Source organism: Ochlerotatus camptorhynchus, unplaced genomic scaffold (assembly GCF_037179485.1).
Source record: "Ochlerotatus camptorhynchus isolate MF236.1 unplaced genomic scaffold, CSIRO-AGI_Acam_v1.1 ptg000363l, whole genome shotgun sequence".
NCBI lineage: Eukaryota > Metazoa > Arthropoda > Insecta > Diptera > Culicidae > Ochlerotatus > Ochlerotatus camptorhynchus.
In genome coordinates this window covers 528469-547573 of record NW_027040851.1, presented here as the reverse complement: position 1 = coordinate 547573, position 19105 = coordinate 528469, and the positions used below count along the sequence as shown (strand labels likewise).

The 19105-nt window shown below is 40.3% G+C and overlaps 1 protein-coding gene across 7 annotated transcripts in view; it reads left to right on the top strand.

Annotated features, from left to right (window-relative positions):
* Positions 1 to 19105, top strand: part of LOC135709734 (transient receptor potential-gamma protein-like) — a 330483-nt gene that overhangs the window by 107206 nt on the left and 204172 nt on the right. The window contains exon 2 of one of the 7 annotated variants that reach the window (XM_065232108.1): positions 15694 to 15970. The exons of the other annotated variants lie outside the window; for them this stretch is intronic. The gene's annotated coding sequence lies outside the window, so the exon portion shown is untranslated. The remainder of the gene's footprint in view (positions 1 to 15693; positions 15971 to 19105) is intronic. 7 annotated transcript variants of the gene reach the window in all.

Genomic DNA, 19105 nt, shown 5'->3' with positions numbered 1-19105 from the left:
GTAAATTTATTGGTTGACAGTCCCGGAAGCTATGAAAATGCTGGTTTTCAAGCCACAGGTACAGATGGCTTGCCAAACCAGATATTTCTTTGCGAACTTTGACAGTTTCATGTGCTTGAAAACATCTGCTACCTTTCCCCTTCCTTTTGCCGTATAAAACTCCTGTCCCGGAAGCTGCTTGTAGTCGGCTTTGACGTAGGTTTCGTCGTCCATTACCACGCAGTCAAACTTCGTCAGCATCGTCGTGTACAGCCTCCGGGATCGCGCTTTGGCCGTCGTATTTTGTTTATCATCGCGATTTGGAGTCACTACCTTCTTGTAAGTCGATAGTCCGGCTCGTTTTTTGGCCGATGCACGGTTGTAGACGATACACCCAGCTTATTTGCGGCATCTCGGAGAGAGAGGTTAGGGTTTCGCTTGAAACTACCGGCAACTCTCTTTGTCGTCTCAGCGGCTTCCGGTTTTCGATTTCCCCCCGATCCAGACTTCCTGGCTGTCGACAAACGTTCCCCAAACACTTTAATTACATTTGTAACGGATTTTCGCGATGCGCGAGCAAAATTTTGATACGCTGCTCTTCTTGCTTGGACGGCATTTTGACAACTGAAGAGTGAATTCCAAAATCAAAATAGGAGCAACATTCTACACACACACACCTTCAAAATGAGGGGTGTTCAGGTTTTTTAAATGCAAAATTGAAAGAAATACGTCAAGTTGATATTGACCAAATTTTGACCGTATCACCCTTTAATGCAAAATTACAAATTCAGAGAAATGGCATTCAGGGCAATGGATTACTCTGGGTGATGATTTTCGGATTATTCGGAATAGTATGTTTTGGGAAACTTTAATGTTGTTTTTGATAGATTTAGGAAAATTATTTTGAGCCATTGTAACTTCCTTACTACAATAGCTGGATCCATTAATTTAGACTCTTGACTTTTGCAGTTATAAACTTGTCGGGGTGAATATCATTGTTTTCGAAAATCATACCGATTAATCATTGAAGTGCTCTAGAATAAGCGACATTTTTGGTTTTGCCGTCTGGAGCAAATACATACAATGCAGAGCTTTTGCCCACTCATGAACATGCAACATATAACTGACCATGGGAGAAACATGGAAATTCCAGATTCAATCCGCAAATATCCAATGACTGTCCTTGCACTTTGTTTACAGTCATTGCAAACGCAAGGCGAACCGGAAACTGCACACGTTTGAATTCAAATGGCAAATCGGTTGTTATCATTGGAATGCGCGGAATTAACACGTCCTCACCCTTATATGTACTTCCCTTTAAGAATTTTCGCTTCAAAGACGTTGTTCATCAGTTTTTTAACACCCAACCTGGTACCATTGCGAAGTCGAGGTTGATTGCTATTCCACAGCATTATTATAACCTTTATTAACGAAAAATGAATATGTTTTGTTAGTTGTACAATTAAATAAAAAAAATTAGAGGTTATTATAATTACCGATCTAATTTTCAGCTGCAAATCGTGAGGAGGCAATCCGGGTAATTCCAATTAATTCAAAAATCAGTAGGGTAATTCGTTTGTAACGGAATCTACAGATTTGTATGAGTGGAACTGGCCAGAAATTTCGTTTTGAATTGTTGAATTCAGATCGGCGACGTCCTTATTTTTTGCGGTCAAAATTGCGCGTTCGCTCAACCAATCGTGATTATTGTAGTTTTGTACAATATTTGGTAACACTTTTTGTATGAGTTCAGCCTTCGATGTAGTCAATCGAAAAAAATTGTTGGAAAAGAAAAAAGGCCGGTGGAAATGTTAACAGGTTTCCGTTACCAATATCCAGCAATTGCTTTGAAAATATTTCAGCCGAATGGTCGTTCAGCAATGCTACTCGCATGTCCACAAATTCGATGACTTCAAGCATGCATTGATTTCATCGGCCGCGGTTGATCTTGGAATGACCGGCAAAGTTTGTCGAAAATCGCCGGCCAGCAGAACTAATCCATATTCATATCCATTAATCCATTGATTTTCATATTCAACGGCAACTTGAGAGCGGAGTGAACTTTTGGATGTTGGACAGGAAATGTCTCAATTCATTTCCTGCTCCTTGAATCAATGTGCTCAAAGGCTCAGGTGGGGGATACAAAATTGGTAATCTAATGTTTCCATTCGCACAACACAGCTCTTGAGTTTATTCCGGATATTTCAAGGCTTTACAATGATGGCATACAGTAGTCATTGAACCGATGGCCACCGTTGACTGTTGGAACCTGTGACAACCGTTCTTCAGCGTTACGGCGTCGTGTGGCCTCGTTCACTTGTAGCCGCTGTTCCGCATTTTGACTCGCACCGATGGTTCTTTGTTGGCTCGCATTTGTTTATTTGTTTATTTGTTTATTTAATAATGCAACTGACAATTAATATCTTAATGAATAAAACTTAATCTAATTAGTTATGGTCAACGAAACGAAAACGGTCACATTTGCTGATACGTTAAAGTCAAATTCGCAATAAAAGTAGTTAAATTGTCGGCTGATTGCATGAATTGGCTCATTCTGCGTATAATTTTTGCCTCGTGGCTCCAAAAACAGAAATTCGCGTTGACGAAGAGGTCTCTCAGGAGGATACATATTTAGCTGGGCCAGCAACGTTGGACAGTCGATGTCACCCGTGAGAAGCTTTCCAGCAAACATAGCTTGAGCGACCGTCCGTCGCACCACTAGCGGTTCGATGCCCAGAAGACGGCAACGCTCCTCGTACGGTGGCAGGTTCGATGAGTCGCGCCAGTTCAAGAAACGAAGAGCATATCTCACAAACTTTCGTTGAACAGATTCGATTCTAGCGATCCAAGTGGCTTGGAAAGGGCACCATACAACTGCACTTGATTCTAATATAGACCGCACAAGTGAGCAATAAAGTGATCTGAGGCATAACGGGTCCCGGAACTCATCGGCAATTTTGAAAATAAAACCCAGTTGGCGATTGGCTCGGGAAATGATGTCGTTATAATGGATTTTGAAGGTGAGCCCGCAGTCCATAGTAACACCGAGATCCTTTATTTGTTCTACACGGGCAATGCAACGTACAAAGAGCACATAGTCAAACATAATTGGTTCGTTTTTACGGTGATAGGAGATGACGTTGCATTTTTCGATGCTCAGGCCCATCAAATTTCTCGTGCACCAGTCAGCGAAAATACATAGCATATGCTGGAGATCCCAACAGTCCGAGAGGCTTTTGATAATTTTGTAGATTTTGGCGTCATCTGCGTAGAAAAGACGACATCCAGATGGTAACAACAGAGCGATGTCATTTAAAAAGATCGAAAACAGCAGAGGTCCAAGGTTGCTGCCTTGCGGGACTCCCGAGTTGTTTGAGAAAACATTTGAATCCGTCGCGCCAATCTTGACTCTTACAGAGCGATTCACTAAGTACGATCTGAACCATTTCACAACCGTAGACGAGAAACCTAGTATCTCCAACTTAGCAAGCAGGATTTCATGATCCACCCTGTCAAAAGCGGCTTTTAAGTCCATGTATGCAGCATCAACTTGCCATCCAGCATCCAAGCTTCGCAGACAGTCAGAGGTAAACTGCACCAGGTTCGTGGAAACCGATCGCCTGGGGTAAAAACCATGTTGGTCCGTATCGATATAATTTTCACAGCACATAAACAGAGCATCATTTACAATAATCTCGAAAAGTTTAGAGCAGGCGCACATGGTGGAAATCCCTCGATAATTAGCGACATTCCGTTTGTATCCTTTTTTGTGAATTGGAAACAGATAGGAAAGCTTCCAGCGGGAGGGGAATTCACTTTGCTGTGCCGAGAAATTAAAAAGTCGCGCAAGTGTCGCGCATACGAGAGCGGGAGAATTGGGGCACAATTGAGACGAAATCGAGCCCAACGAATTAACGTGCTCATGGATGATCGTGCAGTCGTTTTTTCGGTCGGGGGGTAGGTAGACTGCGCCTACACTGAGCTTGGTTCTTGGCAGATCCACAACAATCCAGATTTGCTCTAGCAGATTTGAAATGGGCGAGGTACTTACATAGCTGGTCAGTTTCGTTGTGACGGCGATCAGAACCCCACCACCACGCAATTTTTGACTGTTTAGGGGAGAGCGGTCGGTTCTGAAGACGGAATAATGCGATCCAAACAGCTGCGGTGAGTAAATCCGGTCATCCAGCCACGTTTCTGTCAGAACAATCAAATCGTACTCAGCCTCCGAGACAGCCAGGAAAAACGGGTCGATTTTAGTCCGCAGCCCACGCACATTTTGGTAGTAAATCCGGAGACCACTCAAGATGCCATTACGCGAACTAGAAGTTGAAGGGAAATCAGGTACCGAAAGTTCGAAATCGCAATTATACTCGCCTGGAGTTGCAGGCCGGAAGCCCCCGATACCACCACCGACCACAGGACCGGGACGATGACGATGGCGGATGTCAGCAACAAGCGTGACTGGGTCGGGGGGCTCGGGAGCTTCCTTAGTGCCTGTTTTAGGGTGTCCCGGATCCGATGAAGTTGTGGCGATGGTGTCAACAACTGGAGAAACGTAGCACGCTAGTTTTTTGCCGAATCAATAAACTCGCGAAACTGTAATCCGGCAGGCCAGGAATCCGGATCGAGTGCAGCATCTTTCAAACAAGGATCCAAACCGATCTTGAATGACACAAATGTCATACTGGATACGACTTTTCCTCTGGGAACCAAACGCACCACATCGACAGGTTCAGTTAAGCTCAAGCAGCGTGACACAATACTCTGCACGTCGTTATCGGTGATGAGCGGGTTCAGGCGAGAAAGATATAGCCAGAATTTCTCCGGAGGTGCACTAGGAGCAATAGAGGGAACGGAAAGACCACTCAAGTCAATTGTTTTCGTTCCATTTACGGTTGGCACGTCAATATCAGGCCGGTCTTCACGACGGCGTTTCGCACCCGGTTTGGGCCAAACTGGTGTAGCACTCAGTGACGGGTTGCGTTGTGGCTTACCAGAGAAATTGTCGACTTTTTTACTTAGCTCAGCCACGGCATCATTCAGTTGCCGAACCTGATCTGGCAACGAAGCAAGCGAGGGGGGTTGCATTTGTTGTTGCTGCTGATCGTCGATGAAACAGCGGATAGAGCGGCCCTGTAGAACCCCACGACAGGAATTGCAAACGAAGAGTATCTTTCCAGCTGATAATGGTTCGTTCAGATTGCGGATATTAATACCGCAACACTGCTGGCTGATGTGGTAGAATGTTTCGCAAAAACCACAGCGCAGCGGCTCGAGCTCGTTGATAACGAGCTGACATTCTCCGCATTGTTTTTGGTCCATTCTGCTTTGACGGAGCTGCACAGTGAAAAGATGGAGACGGGTCGGGATTCGATGATGCGAGGATGACGTGTTGATTGCAGCAAACGACAGCACGAAATTTATCGATATTCCACACGTTTCGGAGAGATTATCGAAAATAGTATTGCTTACGCACAATTTTGAATACTAAAAACCAGATTTACACACACAAATTCTATGGTAAAAACACGAACGTAAACAAGGTGAACAAGGCGAACAATTGACGTCAATGTATCCTCGGTGTTGTGAACGCATTGCATTGCGTGTGCAACGGCCAATGTTCGCACGTTTCACTTTGGATATCGTTGGTATACGACGGCAGAACTAAAAGCAATGAAAATAGTGAATTTAAGCTCGTTACAACCTGGAAAGACTTCAGAAGAAATTGAACTTACCACTTGAGGTTAAATAGCTCTAACAGTCTCACTTCTATCACAGCCGGTATGCCTTGAACACTGCTGAAACTGATATAAAAATATTGAATTTCGGCAGTATTTCTAATAAATTGCAATCGTGACATACGCAACGCAAATCCATTTTTATTTATATAGATAAATTTTTTTTTGGTTCTAGGGTAAATAACCCAGTTATTCGACATTTCAATGGCCAATATCTGCATTTTCAATCAAACAAGTCAGAGAGTCAGGCAGACAATCAAGACAGCTAGGAAAAGGGTACTCGGTACTCAACTCACCTCGATGTTCATTATACCCTTTTCTTTCCTATCTATAGAATACTGTGACTTGTCTCAAATCAAACGTATGGGTTCGAATAAGTATGTGTTTATGCGGATTTTGTTATTCAACTTTAAAGATCGTATATTGGTTTTCCAACTGTTAAATGTTTTGATATTATGCATCGTAGTTAAGCGTCGAACGTATGCATTTCCAAAGGCTTGTTAAAAAAATATTTTCCTTGAATTTCCTATCTCGAGTTGAAGAACCTTCTCCAGCGTCCCAACCAGTAGATGCTTACGCATTACCTCTGACAGCTTTCATGCTTTTAGATTATTAGCATTGAAAGTCCCTCCTACATGAAGAATTAAGCTATGGAACGGCTTATCATCAGCAAAAAATCCGGAATATTATAATTGAGGCACGGCATAGCAAGTGGTGAGATTGACTTTCATGATTTTTGATTTACACCCGAATGCAACCGAAACTTCCATAATGGCGGGCAGCAGTTACTTCGTGTCTGCCATCGGTGAATATATCGTACACACTAAGATTATTTTAACGAAATCTTTGAAATTTTACCAAAATCTCTACAGCTGAACGTTCGGTAAATAGTTCGGTGATTTTTCGCAGTTTTCATGCAATTCTTCAACGAATATCCGTGAAAAATCACAAATAATCAGCTGTTGAGATTTCGGTAAAATGTCACAGATTTCAGTAAAATAATCTTAGTGTGTATAGAGTATTTACAGCCAAAAACGCAAAAAAAAATCAGTTTTATCTCGACGCTTTCCGATTTGAATGAAACTTTGCTCATATGTTGGCTATTACCCAAGGTTGCATTTTTCATTTCAATATGACCTTTTTCTTAAGAATTACTTTTTAAAAATGCGTATTTAAAAACGATATATTTCTTTTTCAAAAAATCATAACTTTTAACGACTTATCCGATCAAAATAACACCAGAGAAGAAGTTGTAGGTAATTAAATGGTCTTGGAGGAAAAAAACTACAAAGGACAGCTCTATGAGGTTGTACGCAATGGCGACGTAGGACTATGTGGTCTTTTATAATAAATTATATTTGTTAACTGCAGCAGGAGCTTGTGTTTTGTGTAGGAATAGGAATTTGAGCGGTGTTTTCTCTGTTAGTATGATGCGTTTGACATAGATGGCCCACAGCAACTCACGAAGAGCTACTGATTCCGATCAATAGCGGTGCGGCTTCTTCCTCATTCTATGGATGCTCATGTGGGATGCAGCTCGCTTCTTGCAGGCAGCTTTTCGTTGTGTACAGGAGAACAATATTCAACGCCACGTGCTGAAAGCACTGCTGCTGCTGATGCCAGCGACCGGACACCACCACACACGGTTATTGGAACTGAATCCGATCAGCGGATGAAGCCTTGATAGCTAGTTGCTTGTGAGGAGCCTTTCGTTGTGTATTGGAGAACACCACCACTCAACACTCACCACGCAGTGATTGAATAAAGACCGTTTGGTGCGATCAGATAGTATTCAACTTTGAGGTCTGTGTTAGGGAAATCGCTTTTCGCAGGCAATCAGTGATTATTTTAATTTTCATAGCAACAGTTACACAGTCGTGCATTTTTCAATAGCGACATTTTTAAAAACGATAAAGTCTTAAATTGATGCTCAGATGCGTAGGATTATTTATGATCGATTGGTGATAAAATCATTGAAATTGGTCCAGGGGCAGCTGAGTTATTAACGTTCAAAATCTTTCATAATTTTGTTACATGTTCCATTTTCGGTTTTCACAAAGTGTACCCCCATATAGAAATCACAGACGTAGTCCTATGTCAATACACTGAAAGAAAAACAAAATCAGTAAAATCTTGTAGAAAATAATAAAACGTTGATGAAGTCATATCGAAACTAACTGGAAAATTTCACTTCCCTGCTGGTAGTGTTACCCAAGTAGCACAATTCAAAAAGTTGCAGCAACTTGTTTATAACTGAAATAAGTCGTATATAAATTTTCAAGACCAATTTATAACAAGGGTGCTACTAGGGAGTTTGCGTGGGCTAACAGTTATGTCAAATTGTCTTTTGACGCCGTCGTTTACAAAAGAAGTTACGTTGACTTGACTATTTGCTCGAGACATCTTTTTTTCAATGTCCGCTTCAGTTCAAATGATACAGATTGTACCTGGATTACAGATTGTTAGATGGCCATAACCTTTAAAAGCATGCACTTTTCATTACAAACTATGTGTTGCTGTGGCTACGTGTCGACCTGTTTTGACTTTAGTAATTAATAATATTTAGATAATGGTTTCTTGGAATACCCCAGATAGGAAATACTACTCCGGGGGCTTTGATCAAAAATGTGTGATAAGTGATATTACAGGCTTTCGAAATAATATAGACAGGCAGGACAGACGATACGGATGGGATTAAGGGAATCCATAACAATATAGAGAGAAAAACAACAACAACAACAACAACAGTAAGACAGACAGAAAGATGTACGAGAAAGCTTTCACTTTCTGACTACCCTCATCATTGTCTCATTTTATGGTTGGTTACCACTCTGATCATCCAATAAAGAGAATCTTTCAATCTTTCACAGGTGAGATTTTTCAAATGGCATCTTCCGGTTCATCACACCCTGGGCTGGGTGCTTGTCTACTGGACTATGGATAAACACAAAGGATCGATATAATAGAGGATGTAACATGTGGTAACCTACCTGGTAGCGCCGGCTGCGATAGTACCAATTTGATTAAAAATGTTACGAGGGATGAAAACTTAGCGGCAAACAGGTGGTCCCATAGTGACAACAATTTGGTTCGTGTCCAAAATGTGTCTGACCAAGCGAAAAGCATCGAAAATCACAGGTATAGTCAGCCGAGGATGCCCCAGTCCTGTCGAAATCCAAGCTAGTGGCACGATTTCGACTGATTCAATTGTAAGCATCTCTCCATAGACACTGATTTCCTGCCAATGTGAAAGTCACGTTGCATGTGTCGAAAATCGTGTCCTAAAAGCTATTGGGTGGATTAACACTAACCAATAGACATGGATATTATTGTATTATAAGGTAGCGAGTTTGCCGAAGTACAGTAAGCACGTGCTCGTTCTCCCGAAAACCCATCGCAGCAAGCTAGGATAATACATGACTATAACCGTAATGGGTTGATGTTTCCTAGGAAATGGCTTGAGGTCGGATTGTTTTGAGTAGAAATAATTTCTCGCCCATTTCAACTTATTAACACATGCAGTCTGCTTGCGGTGAGTCTCGGGGCTTCATCAAACAGATGCTTAGCCATCATCGTTCATAATTAACGAATCTCTTCGTTAGGGATAGCTTTTCGTCTTTCGGTACTTCCACGTAATATTTGGCACGTTGAGGATAAGCTTTCCCTGCGGTGGAAGTGTACATTACGTCATTAGTAGGTCGTTAGACTGTGGTTGCTAGACGTGGTAACTCAGTGCCTCTGTTATTAATTAATCAAAGTGATAATGCACACATCACTACCATTGACGTAAAAATGCTATAAAATAGTAATCATCGTATTTTTCCTTCAACGCATTTGCAAATAACCGTAAAAGTAAATTATGGCCGTCTTAAGGGCGATAACAACCATTGATAGAGAGATGGCTTTATTGTATCCTTGTTTGTGCGTTTTACGAGCACAATTTCTCCAACTCAAGACGGCGCTAGAAGACAGAAAGATATGAAATGCCAGAAACTTTCAGCAGCAAACGCTGCGCCATTGAAAATCTAAATAAACATGTTGAAATTAATTTTTCCTCACTGTAAAGGACGAAATTATAGGACGTCAGGCAAACTAGGAAGTGCGTTGTTTGACACGGTCACAGCCGAAAAGAGTGATATGATGAATCAACGACTAATGAAGTATATTTTCGGGATTTCGTTATTTTGTTTTGAAAGTATGTAGCATGCGTTTCAAAGTTCATAGTATGTTTTTTTTCCTGTTGGAAAGCAGAATAAGAGTATAGAGATTAGAAAATGAAATTAGTTAATCCGGAAAAATCCGATCCAAGCAGGCTTTCGAAACAACGTGGTGTTTGTTAGGGTAGGAAGGTATTAAATGCCCCTCCTGAATTCAATTTTTGTAGACAGCGAGTTTATTTTTCAGGGACAGGGTAGACCTTCTGTTGATGAGTTGATACAAGGATTCTATCAGGATGTTACACTTGGTTTTCGTTTTATCAATGTGCTCCCTCTGTGTGTTAAGCCGAGGTAGACTACGTCTTTCGACCATTCCACCACTGACTGTGCCGTTCAGGCAGATGTTATTATTATCCGACGGAACAAGTCTGGGAGATTTAGAGTGTGGAAAGATGATCTGGGTCTTTGCCGCGTTGATACGGATCTTCCAGCTGTTGAAATATTCAGACAGGACGTCCAGGCCTTTCTGAAGCTTGGCAGTCAGAGCTCCGATGACCCTACCCTTGTAGACGATAGATTTGTGATCTGCGAACAGAGACAACGATCCACCATCAGGGAGAGCCGGCATATCGGAGGTGAACAGGTTGAATAAAATGGGGCCAAGATGCTTCCTTTTGGAACCCCGGCACCGATGTTGAAAGCATCCGATGTGATGCCATTCAGAGAGACTCGGAACGATAGATAGTTATTTATTATCTTCACTAGGAAGATTGCAATTTGAACACCTGGCCATCATGTCAGTCATTGTCGAACGCTTTTTCAACGTCCAACAACGCCATGGCAGATGTTTTCGACACAGACTTGTTCTGTCGGAGAATGTTTGTTACTCGAATCAGCTGGTGGACGGTCGAACAACCTTTCCGAAAACCAAACTGTTCCTCGAGTAACAAGTTGTTTTCTTCAGCACATGTTAGGAGTCGGTGATAGACTGCTCTTTCGAACAGTTTTGATAACCCTGAGAGATGGCTGATTGGTCGATAACTTGAAGGAGAGGACGGATCCTTCCCAGGTTTCCGGATGGGCATGACTTTAGCTGACTTCCAACACGAGGGGAAGTAGCCAAGTCGGAAGCACAGATTAAAAATCAGTGCCAGATGGTTGTAGAATGTGGAGCTCATGTATTTGAGTTCCAGATTCAGGATGTTGTCGAAACCTGGGGATTTCATGTTTTTGGATGATTTGATATAGGCCAACAGTTCGTCAGCCGTAATCTCGGATTCCTCGGGAAAATATTAGGAATCTGATGGAGGTTGGTTGCGTTCGTGAGGGCTGACGATCTTTTGGCCGAGATTTTGAGAGCTAACCAAGTGTTGACCTATCGTGGCAATCTTCTCTTTAGGAGTTATCAGATGAACCACTGGGTCGCCGGGACTATCCAGTGGTGTCAGTGGTGGAATGGGTCTTGGCTTATTTTTAAGGATTTTGGTTAAGTTCCAAAAGGGTTTTGCACAATCTGGGAGAGAGCGGATCCTGTTAGCAAAGTTCTGATTTCTGAGGTCCACCATCCTAGCATGTAGCACAGGCGCGATGACACTGGTCTTAGCTAGAGGCTGCTGGTTGGCTGTCGACACGTGATTGGTCAATCGCCTGATCCAGTCATCTTTAAGCACGTTGTGGTGCGACAATTTTGCTCACGCAGCGTTTACTTTTGGTAAAATTATCAAATTAACTCTTTAAGGGGAAATTAATTTTGTTGCCCTAAAAAGGACGCTTATGTTTGCGTGCATGGTTGTCGGTCGAGCGGGAAGCAAATTACTCGGCTGTTTGTGTATCCTTGATATTAGACGCATCTCTACTTTACGATGAAAAACACGCACTATATCGTGACGCCACTTATCACAGGTTCGTATTCTTCTGGCAGCGGTGATGCACGGTATCGGGTTGTTCGATCTTTGTCGTGGTTGTGAATTTATGAGATCTGTAAGCGATTTCTCCACGGATACGATGAGCTAGTTCGGCATGACGCGCGTGATGAAGATGGCCCACAGTAGTGGTGTTTCTCACGATGAACAACTGTTTCCGAACAGTGGCACTGTGGCTTCTTCACCACTTGCAGGCAGCCTTGGTAGCCATCTGCACCTGTCCACCCGAATGTCGTGTGTTGGGCGACCAGAAACCACCCGCAAGCCACACTGGAGGTACGAGAATGCTGAATGGGAGGTTTACCGAAACAAAATCCTAACCGGTATCGAAAAGCAGGATCCCGGCAATATACCTGACCTCTCCAACGTAATCCGTGAAACAGCTGTAGCAGCAATCCCGAAGACCAGCAGCATCCCGGGACGGAGAGAACTCCGATGGTGGTCGGAAGATACTAAGACAGCAGTCAAAGCCCTCCGCAAACTAAGGAAAATGAGCCTAGATCACTTCAGCAGAGACAGCATCCTCACACGATACCGCGAATTGCACATTTGAACACGCCCGAAGTTCCTAAGGAAATGCGACTTTGGCTTGTTTCGTTTGCGACCAACTATGTGATGGCTGTGTTAGGAAATATACCTTGTGGTCTAAGCATATGTATGAGAAATTTTAATCAAAGACGTAGTCCTACGTTAAAAATATAAAATACTTAGTTGAGATCTACGTGATGCGGAGTCACTCCGACCGTTTGACTTGAAATTGATCAGTTTTTTACTTGATAACCATTTTCAAGCTTATTCCGAAGTTTACAAAATATTGTCCCATTCAAGCAATGTTAAACAAATAATGAGAAAGTCACGAACCAGTTTTATTTTTTGCTCTGGAAAAAGGCGCCAATTTGTAAGCGGTGTTGAGAGGATGTAAACAAAGGTAAGAAAATTAATATTTTCAAGCAAAATAGCTTGAAAATTGAAAGTGATCGACTTTGCACCACTCAGGTTGAGACGAAAGACGTTTGCACAATGTTTTTATTTGAAATCATGATCATTTTTTCAAAGTCATGTCTTTTACTGTTAAAAATGCTCAAAAGTTGTGAAACATTTCTTGGAACTTGCGCAAATTTTCTTTTAATTATGTTGCAATTTTTTTGACGTAGAACTACGTCTTTGACGACTATACTGGGGTGCAAATCAAAAAATATGTGTGGTGAAGGAGTGTTAGGTTTTGAACGCTTGTAACTTTGTCATTTATAGATGAAATTAAAATTCAAATACGCCAATCGATAGGATATTACATTACGAACCTGTTGAAATAAATACTTATCCAATTTTCCTGTAATTAAACTATTGAAAATGTACAAATGATAATTTTATCACTGTTTTCATGAAATAAGCCTTTTTCCCAAACCCAGTCATCATAAACGAATACCACTTGGTTGCACATCATTCTGCTTGAATCTGAAGAGGTATAAATCAGCGCTGCTCTCCTGCCTCTGCTCATTCCCGCTTCGGACGGCGTGGCACTAGGTCCTGCGGGCAGGACTAAGTCAGCGGCTAAAGGTGGATCACGGCGTGTCCACCACAATGAGGAATAAGACTTGAAAAAACGTGCATGCAAAACCCCCTCCCCCAACAACCTCTCCCCTCTTAACAATAACCCGAAAAAGACATGGACTTTGACGATCATTTTTTTCCGGGAAATAAATTTTTAGTAAACCACAGTTATGTATTAACAATTAATTTTTTACATGCAGAGCCAACATTTTCAAAAAACAATTTGCTTAACAGGAGACATACACTCGCTACATCACCAACAACTGACTGCAAAACATATCTGGGACCTCCATATATGCAATTATATTAACATCCAAAGTCCATCCTATTTTACATATTCTGCACAAAAGAAACTTTTTGCTCCGCTCCATTCATAAAAAACGGTGGGAAATCCTATCAGGTTTGGTTGCACATCGGTTTGCATGAACCTGAAACGCTGTTTTAAACAGCGCTGCTGTCGGGCTTTTGCTCATTGTCGCCTCGGACAGCGTGGCACTTGGTCCTGCAGCAAGCAGGAGCAAGTCAGTGGCTAAAGGTGGATCACGGCGTGACCACAATGAGGAATGCGACACAATGACGAATGAGGAAAAGTAAAATTTTAAGATAAAGTATAAGAGTCAAAAATGCATGAAAAACGTCAATTTTGTGTGGTTCTACGTCATACTGCGGTCACACAACCCTTTAATTTTTTTTATTAATTTCGATGAAAGCTGGGGAATTTGTTAAACATTGTGATCAATTCAAATCATTCAAAGTTGCATCCAATTTCTTTTGCAATTGTAACCAATTTTTTAAAAGATCGGCACTGCATTGCAAACTGTGAGCAATTAGGGTTTTTTCTCTCTCTCCAATCTCTCATTTACAGTTAGGACCGGTTTCTTGGTAAAAAGACATAGTCAATTAATTTGAAAAGTTATGATCTGTACTTACTAAAGCTGTAATCTATTGACTGAAATTGGAGAAAAAAATGTGGTTTACTTCGTTAACAGTTGTTAAAAGTTTCTCGTGAAATCTTTCAAATTCCTTTAAAAATTTTGAACATTTTATTGTAAGATGGAGCAAAATTTGTTTAAACGTTTCACCATTTGGTTGGAAAATATGATTTAAAAGTATAAGTTGCGACAAATGCCAATACAAACATAATCAAATTTGTATGACATTTCTTAATTTTTTTTCTAAGCTATAGTCTTTGAATCGAAACTGTGAAGAAAAATCGAATTTATAAGTTTCCATTTTCATTGCAACAATGTGTAACCGATTTTGTTATAAGTGACGACATATTCTGTTGAAGATTGCATAAATGTGCTTGAAACTAAATGTATGGACTTATTATTTTTTCTGGTATGTTTAGAACTAACTGTATTTTGTTGAATTGGAGTCGAAGTTGGTTAATTTCAAATCAGAAGAGTCGGAGTCGAAGTTACAGTCGATCGTTTTTCATTAGATAACTTTTTGCACAGAAGTCGGATCGATTTAGGACCTTCGAAAAAAGCAGTTTACCCAATTTATGCCTTAGTTATGGGCTATTGCAATGCGTGAATTTTTTGAATCCATATTTTTAATTTCTTGTCGTTTCACATGCAAACTTTAAAGTTCTCCCTTACATCCAGCTCGCTAACAAATTCGAGCACAGTTGTTGGGGACCTCAATACAGATCAGTGAGGTTGTGAGGCGGTAAAAAGTTGACCCACTCTAATGCACATATTCCAATTCGTTGATTTATTTTTCGGGCTCATATTCATTAGATAATATAAGAAGAAGAACACAAAAATTAACTTTAAAAACTTTTATGTTGAAAGCAATAAATTGATAAAAAATATCAAGTGCTGTAATTATCATTGTCCATTGTATCATAGACCCATTCAGCAGCACATCCATAACTATTATACTTACACCACCGCAATCGCACCACATGGACATGAATTGCAGTGTTTGCACCGATGTTATTTTTTTGCCACCTATGTGCCCATATGCAACGCCTACCTTGCCTAATGCAGCCTGGCGTGGTTTTGAAACCATGTTCGACTCTTCTCATGGCACACATGATCACTTCATTTATTGGACGGTGTTCAGCCCTCTGTTCGGTTGGGGATGGTGCTCTCATGAAATTCATGAGCTGAAAATTCGTACACCCTTGCACTTTCTACGGCGATTCCATGCAAATCGCTGCGCTAGGCATCGTTTGCAGATTTTAATTAAATTTACATGCGCTTGTAAATTATCGAACGCGAAACGACGCACTTGACATTGACCCGAGGAATTTCCATCAGCTTGTTCAACCCATTGCTGGTTCGTTGTATTTGTGACACTCAAGCCTCCTTTTCTCTCTGTTTCTAATTTCAGATGACCTCCTGCGGACGAAAAATTTTCAAATGAATTTTCGCTGAAACAATCCAAGTGACGTCGCCGGCACCCCATCAGCATCATCATCATCGCGCCGCGTCGGTCTCGTCATCAGTCAATGGTGTCATCACTGTCAGGGTTGTTGTACACAAAGGATACAAAAACAGAAAGCTGAGCCATTTTCTCACACCCAAATCCGTCGGCTTCAATCCGATGATTAATGATTATTCGTCGCCGTTCACCGTTCTTGCCCGTGTTTCGCGTAGAATAGCTTACGGTAAATTTACACACCACCGGCGGCGTGGCGATTTTGTATACGTTATCCGGTTGCGAAACCATCAACAACCAATTATAGTCAGAAGCAGATATACATATAAATTTTTCATACCGTCCGTCCAGTCCAGCCAGAACACGGCCGGTAGTGGTTGTGGGGAGCGTAGTGGAAAATAAGAGACTTTTTATGGGCTGTACGTGTATGATGATTTGCTCCTGGTGAACACGGTTTGGCCGAAGGTTGTTGTTTTCGGATGATTTTGCGAGAAAAACAGGCAGTAATAATGGTAATGGGAACAGTTATGGCACCGTGGGTGATTTCTCTGTTTGTTGGTATTCGATATTTCAATGCGTAGACGAGGGAAAATATGTAGAAGTTATGATTTCATAAATGGAAGCTTATTTATGATGTTTTTTTTTATCTTAAGAATACCATTTACGGAATCCTTTTTTCGCATAATTTGATTTACCACTACGCATTTTGTCGCCCCCACATCTAGTAAACTGTTTCAGTTCGATAGAAAATAGCAAGTAGCAATTAAAAGTTTTCATTTTGCAACTCCAATTGCATACATTTGCATCGAAAGAAATGCTAATATTTTAAATAAGAATAAATCATCTACCTTAGAACCCCGTTAACTTCAATTGCTAATATTGCAATTAAACGGCGCTCATTTGGAATATGTTTGACTGGTACTCCTACACTGGTTCATAACGCCATTGGGAACTAATTAATATAATTCTAAATGAGCGCCTATTAATTGCAATAATGTTATTCAATTTAACGGAGTTCTAACGTTTCTACTAAGACCAAAAGGTCCCGAAGAAACGTGCTCAACTTTTTGGCTCTGTTCTCTTACTATCTTCGGTCCCAAGCTAATCGGTTCACCCCTCGAAACATAGGTATAGTATAGTATAGTATAGGTGTAGTACTAGAATTTCGGCTAGAATGGGGTACGCTTTAGATGTACTTGGGACCAATAGGCTAGTCAAGTAGTGAGCCAATTCAAAATCGTTAGTTTCCACCGGTTGGTTCTACGGTGTGAAACATCATGAGCTTAAACATTCTAAGAACGATAAATTTTTAATTTAATATACAAAGCCTCAGATGAAAAATTAAGCTATAGGGTAGATATGGACACATAATAACACATGAAAAACATTAATAAATGTATGATAGCTGTGATCATGCTCATGCTTTGGAATATGTTTGATAATATACAATGTTCAAAATATGGATAAAATATGTTAGACTCAATAAATTATTATGTTTGAAAAAAATCAGTTTTTGCTCCGATCAACAACCATACGGGGCAATATAGCACCCTAGTAAAAGTTAACGTTTCGACAGGTTTTCACTAGAAAATAACATTCATGAATCATGTGAAATAGAAACATACGTTCTTTTAGCAACAGTTACATGTATTTTTCGCTGTAGAACCAGCGGATCAGTAAAATGTGACATAGTGAATGCAATGCTTGTTTTCTTGACTGCATATCTTATAATATTCTAGAGATTTTGAGCTAATGTTACATTTACATTATTATCTTAGACATGTAATTGATTTTTGATACGGTTTTCATGGAGATGCATATTAGAAGTATTTTCAACAAGTTTGTAAAAAAATTAGATTGAGTTAATAGGTATTATGCCCAAACGAACGGTGGCCCATCTCGCCCCTATGGTATTCTTGCCCCCATCCCCCCTATTTTAAATTTGTTTCAAAATCGTAGACCTCAAGAATTTGCAATGTTCTAGGATTTCGATTTCATTATTATTACTCTAAATGATGCTGAGTAATTTGTTCTGAATAGTTCTCGATTTCATTGTGAATATCAAACAGGAAGAACAGTTCATTAGATAAAAATGTAAACATGATCAGATTGAATGCGGAAAAATATGGAGGTCTTAGTGGAATACCTGTGTTAAGAAAGAGAGAAGGATTAGTAATTTCATTTTAATTCCACTACCTTATTTGCTTATCCTTGACAGATACGCGTATTTTGTCTATAAAGTGCAGACTTCTTCAGTGTCTGTACTGCAGCTGAGTATTAGTACAAGATACTGAAAAAGTCTGCACATTGTAGACGAAATACGACTATCTGTCAAGCATAAGCAAATTCAAATATTGTATGCCATCATCTTTTTTTGTGAGAAATACTCCTTGCAAGTTGTTTTTTTCTCCCTCTGGTCAGGTCATAATCACTGCGACCAATAAATTGATCTTTTGTGGTATGTCCGTGTCCTTTGTTTAGTGCATGTCGTAGTACCTCATTACTATGGAAAAGTAATGAGGTATTCATTTTCGATACAGTTTAATCACACACGTACTTGCTTTTCTCATAAGAATTCTCATTCAATTGTGATGTTTCGCAATATTTGAACAGTTCTAGGACCTTTCAAAAGACGCGCCCTCCTACCAATAAAAATATGTCTTACATGAATCCTCATTCAAAAGTGATTTTCCGCATCATTTGAACAATTCTGGGATGAAATTACCGTGAAATGGCTATAATATCATAAATGGCTAGGCTATTCGAATCCATCATTAACGACAATGTGTTCTCATAGGCTAAATCTTTAATTACTAACAAACAACATGGGTTTGATGAAGTAATGAAATTGGGTTGTTAGCGGAATGCTTAAGAAAAACAGCAAAAAAGTTATCTTCCATTTAATTCCACTTAATTAATTTTAACACTAAATGGAAGATAACCTTTTTTTGCTGTTTTTCTTAAGCATTCCGCTAACAAGCCAATTTCATTGCTTCATTATGATGGCTACCAAACCTTTGGAATTTTCCTTATTAGAGAGTTGCATAGATTTTTCTCCTTTAGTTTACTTAAATTTTTCGTTGTTATTAGTTAGGTAGGTTCCGATTCAACACATTGTAGTTTCATTTTTATACCTGTGATGTTGACTTTTTTTACCTATGGGATGAGTACTTAAGGGGGTTAGATTTTGATAAGTTCTTTAGTGGGAATGACACTGATGAAGACTGCAAATTGTAGTCAAAATACGTATCTGTCATGGATACCAAAATTAATTAAGTGGAATTAAATGGAAGATAACCTTTTTTGCTGTTTTTCTTTTTAACATGGGTTTGTTAAGGGAAGGTAACTCCTCACAGTAGCTTAC